Genomic DNA, 21,213 nt, shown 5'->3' with positions numbered 1-21,213 from the left:
TAAACTGGTAGAGTTCCTCTGGTGTTGAGAACGCTGTCTTTTCCTTGGCATGGTCCGTCAGAGCTCTTTGCCAATAGCCTGAGGTGAGGTCAAAGGTGCTCACAAATTTGGGAGCACCTATGGTGTCCACGAGCACATCAGCCCTGGGCAATGGGTGCGCGTCAGTTTTGGTGACGGCATTGACTCCTCAGTAGTAAACACAGAACCTCCAATCCTTGGTACCTGCCTGGGAACTTGCCTTGGGGACAAGGACCACGGGACTGGACCAGGGACTGGTTGAGGGTTCAATAACACCCAGATCCAACATCTTGGCGACCTCAGCCTGGATGTGGTTCTTAACCGTATCTGACATTCGGTAGCTCCTGCTTTTGACAGGCAGGCTGTCACCAGTGTCAATCTCGTGTTTACACCACGGTGTAAGGCCTGGTGTCAGCGAAAACAGAGAGGCATACGGCTGGAGCAAAGTCCTGCAGGCCCTCTGCTACTCGGTTGTCAAATCTGGAGAGAGCTGCACGCTCTCCACTGAGCCATCCTGAGGCTTGCTATGCAGCAAATCAGGAAGGGGCTCACTCTCATCCTCTTCTTGCTCTGAAGCTAGCAAGAGACATGAGACTTCTGCTCGCCTGTGGAAAGGCTGGAGCCTATTGACATGGAATACCTGAGGGGCTACCCCAGGGATTCCCATGTCAACCAGATAGTTGACCTCGCCCATCTTGGAGATTATCCTGAAGGGTCCAGTCCATTTATCTGCCAATGCCCGAGGCTTGGTAGGCTCCATCACGAGGACCTCCTGTCCCGGAATCCAATCCACTTGCGATGCTTTAAGGTCATGCCAGTATTTGTTCAATTCCTGGCTGGCCTTGAGATTCGCTGTTGCTTGATCCATCATCTGTGTCATCCTCCGTCTGAGGCCTAACACATAGTCCCCCACTTGCTTGGCGGGACCGGGAGGGGTGGCTTCCAAACATTCTCTGATCAAGGCGAGGGGCCCCCTCACGGGATGTCCAAAGTGTAACTCAACGGGGCTGAAACCAACGCCCTCTTGAGGTACCTCTCTGTAAGCAAACAGCAGGCATGGCAGGAGGAGAACCCATTTCCTCCTTAGGGGCTCTTCCAAAGCACCTAGCATGCCCTTGAGAGTTTTATTAAATCTCTCAACCAGACCATTGGTCTGGGGGTGGTAAGAAGTGGAGACCTTGTAGGTTACCCCGCACTCTTTCCACATGGTTTTCATGTAACTAGACATGAAGTTGGATCCTCGGTCAGAGACAACCTCCTTGGGGAATCCAACATGGGTGAAAATGCCCAGGAGGGCCCGGGCAACCACCTTGGCAGTAACAGTCCGAAGGGGTATAGCCTCAGGGTACCTGGTGGCATGATCTACCAAACCCAGGATGAACCGATGTCCACCTGACGTGGGAGGGTCAAGGGGACCGACAATGTCGAGGCCCATCCTCTCAAACAGTGTGACAACCACTGGCAATGGCTGCAGTGGGGCCATGACACTGCTTCCAGTCTTGCCAGACAACTGACAAGTTGGGCAGGTCCTGCAGTGGGACTCCACTTCTACTCCCATCCAAGGCCAGTAGAAATGGGCAGAGAGCCTCTGCTGAGTCTTCTTGGTACCAAAATAACCAGAAGGGCACCTCATGCGCTAACTGCAGTAGGAAGGGCCTATAAACCTGGGGTACCACCAACCTCTTGAGGGCACCAGGTTCAGGCTTAGTGGGCTCACTAACAAGGAGCTCACCCTCCCAATAAATCCGGAAAGTCCTAGGCACTTCTCCTTGTGCCTGGGACAGGGCCTGTTTCCTCAGACCCTCGAGAGAGGGACACTCTCTCTGTCCTTTACAGAAGTCTGCCCGGGAGGGTCCCCCTTCAGCTAACAAGCATTGAAGATCGGGATGATCCTCCAGGTTGAGAACCTCTCCCACAGGAGAGTCTTCTGGCTCTTCTCCCACACGAGTTGAGACGGGGTTTACCACTGGACCCAGCCCGTCCGGAGCATGGATCCCAATGGGTGCTATAGGATCAGCAGGAAGAGAAGAAGCTCCCTCCTCAGAGGTGGCCTTCTTGCTCTTCCTTCGTCTTGCCTTAGGCCGCGCCTTTGGCTCGGGTACCTGACTCACAGCCAGACCCGGTGTCACCTGTGACCTAGTGACCGCAGCAACAGTCATGGGAAGACCATCCGTGAACAACCCCAACTCTACTAGATCGTTACCTAACAGAATGTAGGCAGGGACATTGTCCTGAACCAGGACAGGAAGCTTTGCTGTCTTGTCTCCAATTACGAGTGTGACTCGGGCTACAGGCGATAATTTGGGAGGCCCACCAGCTAACCTGGTGGTTCTCAGAGGAGCATCTACATAGTCCTCTGGCTTGAGCAGGGTCCTGTCCACCACTGTCATGCTTGCCCCAGTGTCTCTCAAACCAGTAGAAGGCTGGCCATTCAGGAGTACACTTCTCAGAAATCTACGGGTGTTCTGTGGGATAGTCGCCAGTACTTCTGCATACTGATCCCAGGCCCCAAGGGACACTAAGGAAATCTCTACGGGAGCACCAAAAGTGATCCCTGTAGAGGAGGGGAGGACAGTGGCCTCCACCTCAGACGTGGGGTAAGGGTAGGTCAGGCTGACAGCCTGTACTCCGAGTGCCTTACCTTTACACTTGGAGTCACCCCTTTTGTGATCCAAAGCCCCACAGTCCCAACAAGTGCCGGGAGTGCGGGGTACTGTACTGGAACCACCGGGAGTCTGCTTTGCAGCAGGTGGACCACTACTCTTATTCCCACCCACAGAAGTTATCCCCACTAGATTTTTGGGTTTTAGGAGAGGAGGGTTTAGGTTTATTCGACTTTGACTGCTTTTGGGACTCCTCGGCTTTCTGAGAGGCCCCCTTTTCTTTGTCCTTGTCCTTCCCACTGGAGTCCTTAGGGGACACCCGGTGGGAGATCCACTTGTCAGCTAACCTAGCCAGCTTAAAGGGATCCAAGATGTTCTGGTCAGCAACATACTGACGCAGCTCTGGTGAACAGGCTTCTGAAAAATGCTCAAAAAACAACAGGTGGGACAATTCAACAAAAGTTTTCACCTTGTAACCATCAATCCACCCCATCATATTCATGTGCGCAGCACTCACCCAGTCAACCCAAGACACATTCTCTCTTTTCTTAAAATCCCTGAACCTTTTAAGGTATTGGGTAGGCGTCTTGCCAAACCTGACAATCAAAGCAGATTTCATACACTCATACTGACCCCTTTCTTCCACACTCAGCTTCAGAATACAGTCATATCCAGTTTGAGGCACTCTGCTTAGCAAACACTTTGTCAACATCATGAATTGCACAAGCCATTTTAAACGCTTCAATCCATTGGAGGATATCAGAACCCTCCGAAAACACACCAACCAAATCCTTCATAAATTTAGTTGCTGGGGACCTGACACTCTCACTGGGTTTCGCTGAAGTCTCCACTCGAGCTTTCTCTAGCTGGATTCTCTGACATTCAGTGTCCTTGTCTTTGAGTTCAAGATCCCTATTCTTGAGTTCAAGATCCCTATTCTTGAGCTCCACTTGTTGAGCCAACTCCTCCTTCTTAAGTTCAGCATCTATTTCCAACTTGCGATATTCAAAGGCCAATTTTATCCTTAATAACTCAAGTTCCAAGGTATTGCTGGGATTCGGAACAGAGGCAGCAGGAATGGTGGCATTCCCAGAAACAGATTCAGTAGAAACCCCAGGGGCAGAGTCCTCATTGGTTGCATTCCCCCCCTCATCAAGAGTTTCACCATCGGTCTGGTAGTCCACCAGGGCAGCTATCAGCTCAGCCCTAGACTTATCCACAAAGTCTAACTCCCTGGCTTCACAAGCACTCTGGAGAGCCTCTAAGCTCATCCGAGTCAATTTACCATTCGCAATAGACTCCATTGCTTGTAATGCAGTTATTTTGTACACACCCAAACCTTAATCTAATAAAGTGCGGATATTTTGTAAGTGGCACGGTTATACACTGATTCTTAAAACCATAAGCATCCCACCGCTGCCACCAGTGTAAAGACTGGTAGGGGGTGTCTGTACTTCCGCTCTCTATATGGTAGAGGAGAGGCACAGTGGACCCCAGCCAAGATTCTCTATAAGGTAGCAATGGACGAGCAATCAAGGCCTAGCTTCTCAGGAGGTGATGCAGGCTGGTTCTTAAGTACAGTGTAGTCCCCGAACCCCCACAAAGGAATGTCCACACACTGTATTACTGAAAACACAGTCTTTATATAATTAATATTCATGGGTATGTACACGATCACAATAACGCACTTTGTACTTGGAAGTCAATAATGATAAATATATACAATTCTAAAGGGGTCCACCAATGTTATCAAATCTCATTAAAGTGCATCAACTGTATGGTTAAAATGTCACACAGATTAATAAGGAGGAAACCAGCAATAGAGATAGGATGGAACGCAAGATGGTTGAAACAGTAGGCAGAATACTGGCCCCGTACCCTAGACACAGTTCTGTGTGGAGATCCCCCCACCTGGGCAACCTGTAAAATAAGATATATCGCACAAGCCCAGTCCATATGTTCAATAGTCTCACTTCTTCCTATTAAGGTTTTACCCCCCCCCCCCCAATTAACCTGGTGGAGTAGAGTTCTCCGACGCTGCGTCGACCGATCCTTCTTGAGTGCCTCACTTTCAGGCGGGAGCCACGGATTGTCGAAAGGTGTCGGGGAATCGACGGCCCTTCTGGAGTGCCCTCCCTTTAAGGCGGGAGTCACGGGTCATCGAACGTCCGATGGTGAACAGGTGGAACTACGGCAGTGAAGTGGCAGCTTCATTCCTAGCGGTGCTCGTCGACGACAGAGCGTTGGCATCCTGCAAGGAAGAGGTGTGCGGGGCACCTCAGTGACGATAGTTCTGGACCGCAAAGAGATGATGAAGAACTGTGGCCCAGCAAGGGCGTCAAGTCGTCGGCGTCTCTGTGGTCCTTAGGTGGCGGGAAACCCACCGGTGGATGCTCCTCAGCGCGTCGATGGTCGGGCCTTCTCCAGCGGGAGACAAGCGGGTGACGATGCAGACGAGAGCGTCCGATGATCAATGGAAGTTCTTAGGCAAACGGGAGCACGGCGGCTCCGGTCTGCGACGGCGGTCGTCGACAGTGGCAGACAACAGTCCGAGTGCTTCTCCTTGGAGTTCCGCAGCAGTCCCCGTATCGGGTCGGCAGCCTGTCGAAAGTCTGTCTACCAGGGAGCATTGGCAAAGATCAGCTGTGCACGATGGTCCCTCGTAGCTCGGGAAGAGGGCACCTTACCAGGTCCTCTCTGGGTCAGTCCTTGGAGGCACAGCAGCTTTCAGACTGTGAAGGAGAGCAACAGCAATTCTTCTCGTCCAGCAGGGCTTCCAGGTCAAGCGTCAGTTACTCCAGTTACTCGTCGTAGTGGACTTCAGCTTCTGAACACGATTCCTAGCAGTGAGAGGTCCCCAGATATACTGTTGATCTCCCATTCATTCCGCTGGGTCACACTCAAGCATCCAATCACGACTACGGGCATTCATGCAGGCAGGCAGCCAATCAGGCACACGAGGTATTCAGGCCATTCACTTCTCTCCAGACACTCACAACAAGTTATGTGTATTGGGACAAGTACCGAGCCATTCAACACTCCAAGCTGCATTCATACCGGTTTCGGGCAGGGTTGTCTCAGTCATTGTGTCAACCACCAGATACTAGACACCCACAACACAGAATGCATATTCGTCACACACTCTATTCACCCAGGTCCCACCAAGAGGAGGTACCCACAACATACATCACCGGGAAGGCTCCAGCTAGTCTGGCCGGGCCTTCACAACAACACCATATATGGTATTTCCACCCAACAGCCAGTCAGGGGGAAGGGACAGAGTCAGGGCTCCCCAGGAATTTGGGAAAACAAGGTAATGGGTAATAGAAAGCAAGAGGCCACCGGGGGCCATCTTGTTTTCCATCAGGAATCAACTGACCCCAATGGCAGGGCCGGGGTATCCCAAAATGGAGGATACTCCGCACACCTGTCAAATTCAGCATGGAGCTGCCACCAGCCCATACCCTGCTCTGTGGGCCACCCACAGGTGCCCAAAAACATACACTAGGGGCACAGGGTTGTACCCCCACCCATGGGTGCCATAAGGGTATCCCACGGGTCCTTTCACCAAACCAAAAGAAAGAGAGCTGCACCGCCAGGAGTTCCCCATGAACTCCTGCGCGGAAAACACGACAGAACACACGATAAAAAGCAGTAAAGGACAAGGATACGGAGGCCCTGTCCCTCCGATGCATTTACAGCATCACAGTCACGGTGTAGGTTTTCACAATCACCAGCACCCATTGTGTGTGTGTGACAGACATGTGTTGATGTACATTCTTGCCATTTGGGTTGTATCATGTAATGCGCATTTCAATGTGGGGTGGATGTGATACTTGGTTGGGTCTTTGCACAGGGGTGGCGTGCGGTGGGATTTGGGGGGCCATGAGGCCCATGATTGTGGATCATGATGACGTGTTGGGGGGGACATGAGTCGGGGCCTGCTGGCAGGTGCCCGTCAATTCTGGATGGGTGGGGGTGCAGGGGGACATAAATCAGGGCCTGCTGGCAGGTGCCCGTCAATGCTGGGTGGGTGGGGGTCAGGGGGACATGTGTCAGGGCCTGCTGGCAGGTGCCCATCAATGCTGGGTGGGTGGGGGAGCAGGGGGACATGAGTTGGTGCTCACTGGTGCATGGTGACATGTGGGCTGGCTGGGGGGCATGGGCTGGGTGGATGGGCTGCATGCGGGGCATGGCCAGGGGTGCCGGTTAGTCCCCCGTGGTGTGGGCTGCCTGCAGGGCATGGGGAGGGGGGGAGGGCCCACCTGGGAGGTCCCACACTGCCAAATTGCATGTGAAACTTCCCGTGCACCCCCAAGCTACACGTACCCCGCTTGCACAAGGCCTATCGCGTGTGAATCTCCACGCGCACCCCTCAGAATACACGCACCCCGCTCACACAAGGCCTATCGAGTGTGATTCTCTACGTGCATCCCTCAGAGTACACATACCCCGCTCCCCAAGGCCTATCGCGTGTGAATCTAGCCTGCACCCCCCAAATGCACTGTCCACGCCCTGTGAACTGGTTCAGGGTTAGCGCAGCCCTTTGCGCTGCATTGGGGATTTCAATGCAGCGCAAAGGGCCGTGCTAGCCCTGCACCAATGCCTTATCCTTGCGCAAGGGGCGTTCTTGGGGGCGTAACTGGCGCTGCGGGAAGTTCTCTGCGCCAGCGCTCAAAATGGCTTGGATATTCCATGGATACGCTGTGCGCCATGATGCTGTTTGGCGCCCACGCCTGGGGCACGCTGGCGCACGCTAGCTCTCTGTGCTGCTCGTGTGCGCTGCCTCTGCGCTGAAATCTATGAATTACCCTGATAGTGTCTCACAGATATAAAGAAAGCAGTTGACACACTAATGTTTATTTTTGTATTATCACTTTTTAAAAGAAAGCTAACACTCAGATAATAAAGTGCCCAGAATATATATCTTTTACGCAGGTTACAACTGGGCACCAGTAAAGACTTGACGTACAAGGCATCTTAACTATTTCAATGACCAAGGTGAGTGAAATCAATTACTTTTGGCAGGTGACCCTGTTGAAATGATATGAAATTCTATTGGATATTTTATTGTTTTCTATAAAAGTGATCTATTGAGATCTATGAAAACAGTTGTTTTCTGTTTGTCAGAATGAGGCAAAGATGGTTCTCCCTCCAAATGAGGGCAAGCATTAAGGTATGATTTACTAAATCGGTGACTATTCCATTTAAGACCAAATGTGAAGTATCCACAGAACCACAGCGTGTGAATGCACTAATAGTTGTTTTCCCTTGTCCCCTAATAGTTCTTTCTTCTTCGTCAGCTCACAGAGATATTTGCAGGGTATTGGTGAACATCACTGGCACAGCAAGCAGACACCTGCATTTGAGGGTTGAGCATGATGAAGATTATGATGTGATCAATGGGAATAATTGTGATTGGTTGCTCCCAGAATCATTTGTTGTTGGGTAAAGTCAAGCAGTGAGATAAGCATGTTTGCAGGCAGTATCTGTCAAAGGCAATAGCAGGTTTATAAAAATGATGCTCTTGAAAGAAAACTGAAAGGAAACCTCTACAATACCCTTTTTAGTTCAATTTCCTTTATTGATACACATCATAACAAAACATTTGACTTACATAGTCAATCAATAAACATTTTAAATAGAGTACATAGTAAATACAAAATATAAATCTCATAAATATTCTATAAATATTCAAATAACGTCCAATAAATACCAAATAGATATTAAAATCAAAGCATAAAATATTTTAAGTACTATGTGCCCCATTAAGAGTTTTGTGTGGTCTCATCAATCTATTGCCGTTACCACCACTCTGTCTCGTGGGCTTATTGAGAGATTATGAGTGGCAGTATGATGGTGTAAATCCCCATATTTGGAGTCCAGGGAGATTTCTGATGGATTTACTGTAAGCGTTAATTCCACATGGTAAATCCACCAGTTTTCGGCCCTAAAATGGTGGATACGAACTGGAGAGAAATCTTCCACCTCATGGTCAAACATGGAATTACAGCAGTTCAGTAAAAACAACAGTAATTCTGTTACTGCTAAAGAGTGAGGGAACAGAATTAGTACCACCATTTTGAAAATATGACCCTAATATTTTGGGTCAAATGCTTAGATGGTTAATGGACTAAAAATAAATCAACAATGATATGAGTAGAGAAATAAAAATCTCAAGAGATGCATATACTTAAGGAAATAGGCACTTTGAAAGAGTGAACCTAAAATACCATGTTAGCATAACATTTGGTAAAACTATCAAATAGTGACCAGTTACACATTAGATGTCAATTAGTATAAGAGAACTATTTAAATTGTATGAATTCATGCTCAAGTTAAGTCATTACCATTGTTCACAAAAAAGAGAAGAAATGAATACAGATAATTAAGTGCATTTAAATAACAATTCATAATTGTATAAGCAAGAGTACAATTTACAAAATGAAACTGATAATAGTATACTGATGCACATTAGCTAAACAATAACCAACAATACAATTAATGAAGAAAATTAATAACAACGGGACAAGACAAGGATAGAGTCACCAGGAATAGAGCACAAACATTAGATAAAATAACAATGATACAATAAATAACTAAAATACAATTCATGGAGGTTTAGGAACATTAACATTTCGATCAGTTTGGTTGGGGTAAAGAAATGATTAGATTCAATAGAGTTATTGACAAGAAAAGTATCAAGTTGTAACAAAATGGTTGATATTCTAAGGAAGACTGAATACCACATTCCTCAGTTCTATGAGCGGAACACACATTGTTCCACCAGGATACAACAGATAATTGATCAAGTAATTTCAAATTAGACAATATAAGTTTAAAGGCTACACAAATTAATAAACTAAATACATTGGGGACTTGAATCATTTTTATATCAGAACCCCTAAAATGACCCAGAAAAAGGTTAGTAAGTTGTAGTGGAGTGCTAAAAGAGACTATTGCTTGCAAAATAGCCCAATATTACTCAGAAACTAGAGTACAATTTTGGACTTGGATATCATGTGAATGAATAAAATTAGGATTGGGAGAATTACATGATCATTACAATAATTTAGAATATTCAGAAGAAAACTTAGAAATTCTAAACAGAAAGGATAGTTTGTGTAAGGTCATAGCTGTAGAAGTAGAAATGCATTTTAGTCAGTCTTTTTTTGCAAACATGACTGCCAATAGAGAGACCTCAAATGAGCTTCTAATCATTTCAACTGTAGTTTTAGAACGATCTACTTCTTCTGTAAAATCATTGATGAAAGCATGAATCGTAGCAGCTCTGGTGAATGTTTTAAATAAAAGCGATGGAAGATCCTTAGAGGGATGCTAAAAGAGAAGATAATACATTATAAATGGCCTGTGTGATACTGAGCTAAAGCTGATAAGCATGTATGCAGATGCTTACTTTGCAGACTTCCATTAAAGAGGTGACAGACAAGAAAAACTAACCAGTGCAAATGGGAAATAGGCTGATTGTTGATGCAGGTCATTTTGTTATGCCAAAAGAAGACATTTTTGTTCGATGTAGTTTTATGGGAATTATCTAAAACTGCACCCCACACGATGTTAAAAAACAAGTGCAGGAGCGAAATCGTATGTCATTTTGAGGAAATCATACAAACAGAAGGGTGAAATAAAAGCTAGTTTAATTCTGCTCCATGTAAGCATTCTTAAACCCAATTTTTCATAATTAAAACGCTACACTAGTTGGCGTAAAGCAAACGCCTTGTGATAATTTTGGAAGTCTGGGAATTTGACTGCAGTGTTTGTTTTAGGAAGCTTAAGTTTCTCAAGACTGATTCTAGGAACTTTGTTATTCCATAAGACCTTACTACGAAGGCTTTCTACGTTTATAAAGAAGAAAGGGAAGTGATAGCATATATAGTGAGTGAAGTGACCCCATTAAGAAAAGAAAAGCGAAGATCATTTGGAAGGACTATCTGTAAGCTTTTGGAAGGTGAAATTGGTATTTAATTCAATAGCAGTATCTAAACCCTTGGCAAAGGCCATAAAAAGCTATTTAATTGAAGTGGCGCACTGTGAAGGATTTCAAACGGGCAAGGGTGTAGACGTTTTTACTTTTCTGATTTGTATTAAATATAAAATGTTGCAGGCAATTCTCTCTCTCTGCTGACCAGACCCCCCTTCTTTATAAACTCCATGCCAAAAGCATAGTGTACACCTGTGCCGAGATAAATCAGTACCCTTGAAGGCACGCCACTGAACGCTCACGCCAGAAGAACATACAACCCACTAGGGAAAAAAGGCTAAGAGATTTCTCGCAAGGATAACAAGTTTTAAAATAATGTTGCAAACAAAGAACTCAACTGCTCAAGAACGTTCTGCTGAGAATTAGTACAAGCAGAAATTTATAAGGCAACACAACGTCATCAATATACAGTAAAACCCTGCATGGCTGGTTACTGAGATCCTTTTCATGGGCCTTATCCATAGGGGAGGTCAGGCTGTGATTGGTTCCAGCCCAGTTGGGCCGTCTTCCATCACATGGGGTCAGCTGGGCTCATCTCTCCAGGGACTGAAGATTGTGCTCCTCACATGTTGCTATTACAGAGTTACTATTGCAAGATAATGCTACTCTATCATTATGACATGCACCTGGGAACTTCAGCGACTGGGACAGTGGAAGGAACACGATCATGCTGACCCACACATTCTTTGCTCAGTTCATATCACACTCTCCGCACCCAAGGCTTCCACCCTCATTTTGAACTATAATTTATTCTTCCCTGTACCTCGTATTACAAAGGGTGTATTTATGAGATAAGTGGAAATGGTCATGTTCGTTTAGATTTTTTATGACCATTGGTTTGTTGGTTGGTGATCTGAGGTCACCTACTATTGTGGAATTCAGGGGTCCTGGACTGGTTCAGTGATGGGTGCCATTACTCCTGCTGGGCTGGGTGGGGGTTGGAGGTCTGCTGGTGGCCTGGCTGCGTGCAGCCGGGTGCTGTCTCATTGCCTTGTAAGGCGCATTGCTCTCTGGGATAATGAGCAATTGCAACAGTTAAGGAACAAAGGGAAATTTCTATGGGAATTAGCAGCACAGGTTCGTCTACCCTCAGCGTATGGGCCTGTTCAGGTTTTTCCGCTGGGCCTTTGTTTACCACATGGCCATGCAGGACTGAATGAGTCTACCATAACTACAAAATGGTATCTCTTTATGCACTAAGTCTATAAATCTATAATTCATGCAATATTGCATTCATGCTGGGTTTCTTAGCACCGCCCTCTCACCCCTCGTACATGACATGTCTATCTATGGGACTCACCTTACTCTAGTATGCCTAAAGGGGTTCGGAAAGGCTAATTTCCTTCTGTAACGCTCACTTGATTCCCACGGAGGCGCAGGTCTGGCTTCGGGTGCTGATGCTTCTTCAATGGTGAAGCGCAGGACTCTGAAGATGGACAGGAAGGGCCCCTCTAATCTGGCTTCTCCGGCTCGCAGGAATATTCCCCTGTGCGTGAGAAGGGAGTATTACCTACTGACTGAGTTATGCTCAAGCCTCCCACTCTCTTCCAACCCTCCACGATACCCTTCCACGATTCCCCGTGAAGTCTCACCTTAGGGTCAGGAAGGATGAGCTCTCCATCCTGCTTCTGCAGGGGCGCGTTGAAACCCAGTTACTTCACTGGATTGAGGATTGATGGGAGTTCAGGTAAGCTTGACTATTCAGGTAAGGCTCTGTAAAAGTTCTGTTGCAAATTCAAAAGTCCAAGCTTAATAATAATGTTCATTGTCTTTTTCCCCTTAGGGGCCGGGGTTCGGAATGCCGGAGATATGGCGCCGACCCGAAGTGAAACGTGCAGTTCCAGTAAATGACAGGTAAGTTCTGGATGAGCGCTCGGGTAATGTCTTTGAATTCGCTCATTCAATGTCTTTGTCTTTTTTCCCCATAGGGGCCGGGGTCCGGATGCCTGGAAGCGGCAAGACCCGAAATGAAATGGGAATGCCCCAACAGGTAAGACTTAGAAGGAAACTGAGCTTTTCCTATTCCCTTCCTTCTCTCACCTTGTTCTTGTCTTTTTCTCTCTAGGCTCTGGGAAGTGGCTGTGGATCCGGATGATCGCTGCTGAAGATGGTGGCGTCCAGGAAAGGTGAGTGAAATGCAGCGCTGCAGCAATCGTAGCGAAATGCTTTTAAAATGATGTCTTCCTTTTCAGGATCATCGGTGTGATGTCTCTGTGGTGCTGATTTAGCAGGTAAGGTCTTTTGTCTCCCTTTGCAGGTGACCCAGGATTCTGACAGGCGTGGCTGAGGTCCAGATGCAGGAGCTGACACAGTGAGCGTCCAGCTGCGAGGAGCAGAACAACGCGAAGCGTGAGTTGCTGATCGGGTGTGGTTTAAATAGCTTTGGAAGAAGTTCCAAGTGTGTATCCTTCCTCCGATTAGGTAGGTATCCTTCCCCGACCACACCCGGGTGGAAAGTAGTCCCACAGGTAAAGTAGTTCCATTCAGGCCTCAAGAGGGCCTGGATGTGGCAGCATGGTCTGCATCAGGTAAGTGCACATTAAAACACTTGCACACATGTCTAGCTTTATGAGCCTGGCGCCTAAGGCGCCAGGACAGAGGTCCAACATGAGCCTGGCGCCTAAGGCGCCAGGACTGTGTCCAAAGGGCCCCAGCTTGGGCCCGCTGGCACTCCCCTGGGGGAAATGATGCCTGCCTCTGGGGTTGCTGGGTTGGACCTGGCTCCTTGGAGGTAGGCATCATGACAGTACCCCCCTCAAGGCCCCTCCCAAGGTTCTTCCCTCCGGGGGTTTTGGCTTGTTCGGAAATCTCCGGTGAAACCTTTGAAACCTTCGAGGTGCGTGGACATGGTTACTAGGCTCCCATGATCTCTCCTGAGGTCCATATCCCTTCCAGTCAACAAGATAGAAGAGTTTCGACTTTACCACCTTGGAGTCTAAAATGTCTTTAACTTCGAATTCTAATTCCCCTTCAATTTGAACTGGATCTGGAGGCTTGGACAATCGGGTTCCTGGTTGTACGGGTTTCAAAAGTGATGCATGAAAAACTGGATGAATACGCATGTTGGACGGTAGATCCAGTTTAAAGGCCACTGGGTTGATTATAGCCTTGATGGGATAAGGTCCTATGAATCTGGGATTGAAGGTTCGCGGGCCCTTGAGGGATAAATGTTTAGTTGCTAGCCATACCTGGTCTCCTACTTGGTAAGGAGGAGTTTTACTTCTGTGCAAATCAGCGTTTTCTTTATACTTTTTCTTGGCTTGCTGTAAATGAGTTGCAGCTTCTTTGAAGGCTCGGGTTATTGTGGAATGCAGATGATTTACTGCGGGCATTTCCAGGGTCAGAGGTGGATCTAGGTCAGAGGTCCGAGGATGGTGACCATACAAAGTATAAAAGGGGGTTTGTCCGGTTCCAGAATGCACTGAATTGTTGTATGCATACTCTGCGATCCAAAGGATGTCTTTCCAATTTAACTCGGATTGGTGTAACATGCACCGAAGATATTGCTCGAGAGTCTGATTGGTTCTCTCGGTTTGTCCGTCGGTCTGGGGGTGGTGGCTGGTGGATAACCGCACATCTATTTGTGCTAGTTGGCAACACTTCTTCCAAAAATGGGAGATAAATTGACTTCCACGATCCGAGACTAATATGGAAGGGAAACCATGTATGCGAACTATATTCTCCAGGAATTCCTTGGCCAAGCTGGAAGCAGGAGGCAAACCCTTTAAAGGGATAAAGTGGGCCATTTTGGTGAATAGGTCCACAATTACAAGGATTGTGTTGTAACCAGCACAAGGAGGCAGGTCGGTTATAAAGTCCATTGACAGGGTGTGCCATGGTGCCGGTGGAATATCCAAGGGTTGAAGTAGGCCGGCTGGCCTTTTCTTTTGTGCCTTGTTTTGGGCGCAAATTCCGCAAGACAGAACAAAAGACTTTATGTCTTTTCTCCAAGAAGGCCACCAGAAGTGACGTTTGATTTTTTCCTCCGTTTTAGCGATACCAGGGTGTCCTTCCATTAAAGATTCATGATGATGGGCAATAACAAGTTCTTGCAATTCTTTACTTGGCAGAAACAACCGCTCCTGGAAGTAGGGTAAGTCATCCTTAACGGTGTAATGAGGACTCTTCTGACTCCATTCCAATAAGGTTGAAGAGTCTAGAAGTTGTTTTACTTGCGTTTGGATGTCCTCAATAGTTTGCAATGAAGTTAAGCCTAAGATTCTTTGCTCAGGTAAGATGGGCACAGGTTCTAAGCTCGAATTAGGTTCTTCCATGCCAACCCGGGATAAGGCGTCCGCTTTTCCATTCATGCAGCCAGGGCGATAGGTAATTACAAAATCAAATTCCGCAAAGAATAGAGCCCATCGGAGTTGTCGAGAAGATTGAGCTTTGGCCGTCTTTAAATACTGTAAGTTTCTGTGGTCCGTAATTACGGTAATGGTGTGTCTTGCCCCGAGAAGGTAGTGACGCCAAGCCTTGAAAGCAGATTTGATGGCCAGTAACTCTTTATCAGTAATTGCGTAGTTGATTTCAGGAGGTGAACATTTTCTGGACCAGAAGGCCACTGGGTGTAGTTGGTTAGTTTTTGGGTCTCTTTGCGACAGGACAGCTCCCATGGCCGAACTGGATGCATCGGTTTCCACTATGTACGGGAGATCTGGGTGCGGGTGTTTCAATACAGGTGCAGAGGTGAATTTGGTTTTCAGGTCCTGGAAGGCTTGTTCGGCCTCAAGAGTCCATTCGAAGCGTTTGTTTTTCTTTAGGAGAGCGGTGATGGGTTGGACTGTTCGGGAAAATTCCGGGATGAATCTTCGATAGAAATTGGCAAAGCCGAGCATGCTCTGAACTCCCTTCACCGAGCTAGGAGATGGCCATTTGAGGATGGCGTCCACCTTTCGCGAGTCCATTCAGACTCCTTAAGGTGTCAGGATGAATCCGAGAAACTCAACTTCTGTGGTATGAAAAACGCATTTTTCGAGTTTTGCAAATAGTCTGTGCTGGCGCAATTTCTCAAGAACTGCCCTAACATGTTTTCTGTGATCAGATTCTGAAGAAGAGTACACCAGGATGTCGTCAATGTAAACAATGACACAGACATCGATAAGTTCCCGAAGAACATCATTCATAAAGTACTGAAAGGCGGCAGGTGCATTGCACAACACGAAGGGCATCACCTGATATTCGAAGAGCCCAAATTTGGTGCGGAATGCAGTCTTCCATTCGTCGCCTTCTTTTATGCGCACCAGGTGATAAGCTCCTCGGAGATCTAACTTGGTGTACACACAAGCGTCTTTCACCTGGTCGATAAGCTCAGGGATCAAGGGCAGAGGATAACGATTCTTAATCGTTATTTGATTTAGGGTGTGATAGTCTATACACGTTCTAAGGTCGCCTTCTTTTTTTGGCACGAAGAACAGAGCTGAAGAGACAGGAGACTTGGACGGGCGAATAAAAACATTGGCTAGGTACTGATCTAAATACTGACGCAAATGCAGGTTCTCAGGTTCCGTAAGAGCATAAATCCTACTACAAGGTAGTTGAGCATTGGGTACCAGATCGATTTGGCAATCATAAGACTGATGGGGAGGTAACGTGTTAGCCTGTTCTTTCTGAAAAACGTCTTGGAATTCTTGGTATTCTGACGGTAGCTGTACAGGAGCGGAAGTTACTGAGGCTAGACCCATAGCTGGATTTCTTGGATAACAAGTTGGTTCACAATCAGGAAAACTTATCTTCTTTGCTCGCCAGTCAATTCTGGGATTATGTGTTTCTAACCAAGGAATTCCAAGAATTACCTGAAATTGTGGGGCCTTAATCACATCAAACACGATTGCTTCCTGATGTCCATCCTGACCCACCAGAGTCACTTCCACAGTGGAATGCGTTACAGGCCCTGAGGCTATTTCGGTTCCATCTACTGTAGTAATGACATCTTGGGTTACTTTCAGGCGGAGAGGAAGCTTAATCCTTGAAGCCAATTCACGGTCTATGTAATTTCCAATAGCTCCACTGTCGATGTATGCTTTTATAGCATGCAACTGCTGAGGCTGTTTTGGGTCCACGAGCACCATTGGCATGACAAAATGCGAGGTCAAAGAGTTAGTTTTCAAGCTCGGCAAGCGGACCCCTACGCTTGTCGTGCTAGGTCGTTTCCCGAATCAGGTGTCAATAATTCGTTATCAGTAGCTCCAGCCACCTTCTTAAGTGGTTTGACTGGACAATTTCGAAGAAAGTTACCGGAAGTCCCGCAATACAGACAAAGTTGCATTTTTCGCCTTCTCTCTCGTTCCTTCTGCGTTAATGGTCCTTTAACACTGCCAATTTGCATAGGTTCGGAAACGTCAGTACTCTTGGAGTTAGCGTGGGTTTTGATCGGTACTCGGTTTTCATACTTGAACCGATCTGCTTTTCTATTTTGGAGTCTGTGATCAAGTTGAACCACCAAGTCTATGTAGTCTGCGCAGACCTGGGGTGGGTTTACTATCTGAGCTAGAACATCCTTAAGCTGTCCGCGCAGGCCTCGATGAAACAATGTGATCCTTTTGTTTTCTGGCCATCCAGTTTCCACAACCAGTCTGTTAAAGGTGGCAATGTAGGACAGAAGATCCTGATTACCTTGTCGTAAGGATAGCAGTTCGTTATCAAGGGCCTGTCCTTGAGAGTGTCGAGCGAACAATCTTTCCATGCTGGCCTGGAAGCCCTGAAAATTCTGGAGAATGGGATCATCCTGATTTACCAATGGAATAGACCAATCGGCAGCACTGCCACTGAGGTAAGATAGTATAAAGGCTACCTTGGTCTGATCGTTCGGGAAGGCTCCGGGTCTGCATAGAAAGTGTAAACGACATTGGTTCATAAAGACGGCATATTTCTTGGGATCCCCCGCAAAACGTTCAGGCGGGGCCAAAGGCATGTGTCCAGGTAGATTAATTTGTACCGGGTTACTCAAACCCATTGATGTGGAAATGTCTCCGGAATTAGGTAAAGGAGTGTGCCCTGCCTCGGTCTGTAATAACCTTTTGACTAGGTCATCTGTTCTTTCCTTGGAAAAGATCAGTTCTCTTTTGAGAGCGTTAGTCTCCTGGCGGGCTGAGTGCACCTCAGCCCGTAATTCCCCCAAAAGCTGGGCCAGCTGGTCAGTCTCGGAAGTCTCCATAGCGCCCGGGTGGGAAATTGTGGGTAGGCTTCGCGTTCTGTAACGCTCACCTGATTCCCACGGAGGCGCAGGTCTGGCTTCGGGTGCTGATGCTTCTTCAATGGTGAAGCGCAGGACTCTGAAGATGGACAGGAAGGGCCCCTCTAATCTGGCTTCTCCGGCTCGCCGGAATATTCCCCTGTGCGTGAGAAGGGAGTATTACCTACTGACTGAGTTATGCTCAAGCCTCCCACTCTCTTCCAACCCTCCACGATACCCTTCCACGATTCCCCGTGAAGTCTCACCTTAGGGTCAGGAAGGATGAGCTCTCCATCCTGCTTCTGCAGGGGCGCGTTGAAACCCAGTTACTTCACTGGATTGAGGATTGATGGGAGTTCAGGTAAGCTTGACTATTCAGGTAAGGCTCTGTAAAAGTTCTGTTGCAAATTCAAAAGTCCAATCTTAATAATAATGTTCATTGTCTTTTTCCCCTTAGGGGCCGGGGTTCAGAATGCCGGAGATATGGCGCCGACCCGAAGTGAAACGTGCAGTTCCAGTAAATGACAGGTAAGTTCTGGATGAGCGCTCGGGTAATGTCTTTGCATTCGCTCATTCAATGTCTTTGTCTTTTTTCCCCATAGGGGCCGGGGTCCGGATGCCTGGAAGCGGCAAGACCCGAAATGAAATGGGAATGACCCAACAGGTAAGACTTAGAAGAAAACTGAGCTTTTCCTATTCCCTTCCTTCTCTCACCTTGTTCTTGTCTTTTTCTCTCTAGGCTCTGGGAAGTGGCTGTGGATCCGGATGATCGCTGCTGAAGATGGTGGCGTCCAGGAAAGGTGAGTGAAATGCAGCGCTGCAGCGATCGTAGCGAAATGCTTTTAAAATGATGTCTTCCTTTTCAGGATCGTCGGTGTGATGTCTCTGTGGTGCTGATTTAGCAGGTAAGGTCTTTTGTCTCCCTTTGCAGGTGACCCAGGACACTGACAGGCGTGGCTGAGGTCCAGATGCAGGAGCTGACACGGTGAACGTCCAGCTGCGAGGAGCAGAACAACGCGAAGCGTGAGTTGCTGATCGGGTGTGGTTTAAATAGCTTTGGAAGAAGTTCCAAGTGTGTATCCTTCCTCCGATTAGGTATGTATCCTTCCCCGACCACACCCGGGTGGAAAGTAGTCCCACAGGTAAAGTAGTTCCATTCAGGCCTCAAGAGGGCCTGGATGTGGCAGCATGGTCTGCATCAGGTAAGTGCACATTAAAACACTTGCACACATGTCTAGCATTATGAGCCTGGCGCCTAAGGCGCCAGGACAGAGGTCCAACATGAGCCTGGCGCCTAAGGCGCCAGGACTGTGTCCAAAGGGCCCCAGCTTGGGCCCCAGCTTGGGCCCGCTGGCACTCCCCTGGGGGAAATGATGCCTGCCTCTGGGGTTGCTGGGTCGGACCTGGCTCCTTGGAGGTAGGCATCATGACACCTTCCCAACATTCCCCCTTTTGTTACTTCTACAGTAACACATTTCCTCGGCATACTTGCATTCATTTTCCCTCCTCACTAGAGCTTCATGTAGTGTTCTCTTTTGTCGCATCCATGCCCTACATACATCCCACATGCTTTCTCCTGCTTACCCATACTCTTCGGGAGTGCACGTAATGTAGATAAATCACCCTTCCCCTGCTAAATCCACACATACTTCCTTATAGTTTTCAGGGTCAGGGGAAGGAACAATGATTGTGTGGTAAAGTCTATCTACCTCATCACTGTAGTGTATGGGGACCATGCGGGGGATAGGGTGGTCAGTCTGTACTTCTATCTCCTTTGTGCTATAAGGTACTTTTGAAATGTCAATTGAAACCATCATCCTTGCGTTATTGGATACTGCTTTGGCACAACATCAGAGTTCCAGTTGGCACGTGCAGAAAAGGACCAGGATGAACACGATGACAGGTACCAGCAGGGATCCCAGGCAGGATGGGGCCCAGCTGAACGCCATTGTAAACCAGTCCTCTTCTTGCATATCATCTTCTTTTTTCATTCAGACCTCCAGGCTGTGCACTACAGCTATGACGTGGGCCAGGGATCCATTTTCTGTGTCTTCAGAAGGCACAAACGTGCAACATGAACTCCCGATCTTTTTGCACACGCCTCTTTCCATTGCCGTCAGCATATCCAGGACGTAACAGTTCTCCATCGTCATCAACCTTAGGGCAGCTCGACCTTTATGACGTTGAACCCATGCTCAGTGTGATTTGCCAACTGGACCAATTCCCAGCGTGCAAACTGCAGCCATTTGGCATTGGCTCATGCATGTACGCCGGGCAGCAAGAGCGAGGCAAAGAAAGTCTCAGCTGAGTTGAACAAGCAGTATTCTTCGGGTATTTCTTCAAGCAGTGCTGATGAGTCTTTGGATATACAGTTTGATGCTCTCTTTTTTCTCAGCAGTTTGTCATATTGGCTCTTCCCAGGGAGGATTCAAAACTCTGGCAGTGGCAGTGGGTTTTGTTCTTCCACTGCTGGGGAGACTGTTGGTACTTCATCAGGTTTGGCCCCCCTTTCAGGTGTTTTTCTGGGACTACCAGTAGTGCTCAGTGTAGCGCGGCCTGCGAACAATAGCCCCTCCATGATTGTGGGCGGTGCATGTACACTTGTTGGCCACACACCCAGTAGTAGTCCGTCATTGTTGCCGTGCCCCTCTTCAGGTCTGGAATAAGCAATGTTCTGTTGCATCGCTTGTTGGAGCCGACAAAGACAGTTCCTTCGCTGCAGAAGCACAGCACATAGTTTTCCTCTCAGTGCACTTTAACTGGCTTCTCCATTGCTGCAATCCATGTCAGTTTTGTAACATGTCCTGTCCATATTTGTGCACATGTTCTATCCACGAACACCATGGTTTTCTCTTCGTATCCCAGACAGGCCTTCAGCTCGGCAACTGAGCGTCATTTCCTACCACTTGTTGTTTGCATATTTCGCTCCGTCAATCACTAAATATAGTTTTTGTAAGCAATTGATGTTCGTCGGGTTGTTCTTGCGTTTCAGGGCATCTGAATCGACAAGCTTTAGCCGCACGCTGTGTGCCTGGAAGGTGCTTTTTAGTCTACATAGTGTAAGATGAATCAGGAATTGGTCCTTTACAACTGATGCTTCCTGTGGAACTAAAACCTTGGGTGCCCCTGCTGCGCGGTATCAACAAGCATGTAAAGCAACTACAGTTGGCCATTTGTCTTCCCACTGCACTCATTTCAGAATACCAGCTATTTGAGTTTTCGGGATGATGAATATCTTCAATAGCATCCAGGCCTAGGCCATGGTATGCATCGTCTTTAGGCCTACGTGCTTGCCTTTTAATTCTATCATGGCACGATATATACCTCCTTGGTGATATGCTCCTAACAGTGGTGCTCCTACTATTCAAGCTACAACAGAGGTTTCTAATTGTTGGAAATAGTACTTCTAACATTTT

The sequence above is a fragment of the Ambystoma mexicanum genome, chromosome 1p (genome assembly GCF_040938575.1).
Source record: "Ambystoma mexicanum isolate Mex_15411 chromosome 1p, UKY_AmexF1_1, whole genome shotgun sequence".
Lineage (NCBI taxonomy): Eukaryota > Metazoa > Chordata > Amphibia > Caudata > Ambystomatidae > Ambystoma > Ambystoma mexicanum.
This window is presented reverse-complemented; position numbering follows the sequence as displayed.